We start from the raw sequence: 552 nt of genomic DNA, 5'->3' as shown, positions 1-552 counted from the left end.
CGCCCAGGCCCGCACTGATGGCAAGAAGCTGAATGCCAGCCTGGTGTCCTGCCGGGAGCGGGCGGTAGGTGCTGGTGGCAATGGGGATGGGGACGGGGGGGTCCTTGGCCACCCAGCTGCATGCAAGGGGAGAGCGATGCTGGGGCGGAGAGCGGGGGGGATTCCTGGGGGAGCTCAGTAGCCAAAATTGATGGGGTGGGTGGGATTTTGACCAGGCTCATGGAAAGCCCCAGCACTGATGGGAAGGATGCTGCACCCCCGGAGAGCAAAGGCGGCTGCAACGATGAGCCGGGAAGGGGCAGAGGGGGACGGGCAGGACCCGGGGGTGCCCAGCCACCTTCCTGCATGGGACACCCCAAGAGGGCCCCCCCCCGCCCCGGATGCTCCTGGTCCCTCGGCGCAGCCCTGGTCCCACTGTCTCCCTGCCGGGGTGCCCATGCCTGGCCGGGGGCAGCTATTCCTGGTCGTGACCGAGCTGCTCCGCACACATGTAATTACCCTGTCCCAAAGCAGGAGCAGGAGCGGGGGCCGGGGCTGGTGGGGAGCTGCCAG

Source organism: Egretta garzetta, unplaced genomic scaffold (genome assembly GCF_000687185.1).
Source record: "Egretta garzetta isolate BGI_Z169 unplaced genomic scaffold, ASM68718v1 scaffold683, whole genome shotgun sequence".
NCBI lineage: Eukaryota > Metazoa > Chordata > Aves > Pelecaniformes > Ardeidae > Egretta > Egretta garzetta.
This window is presented reverse-complemented; position numbering follows the sequence as displayed.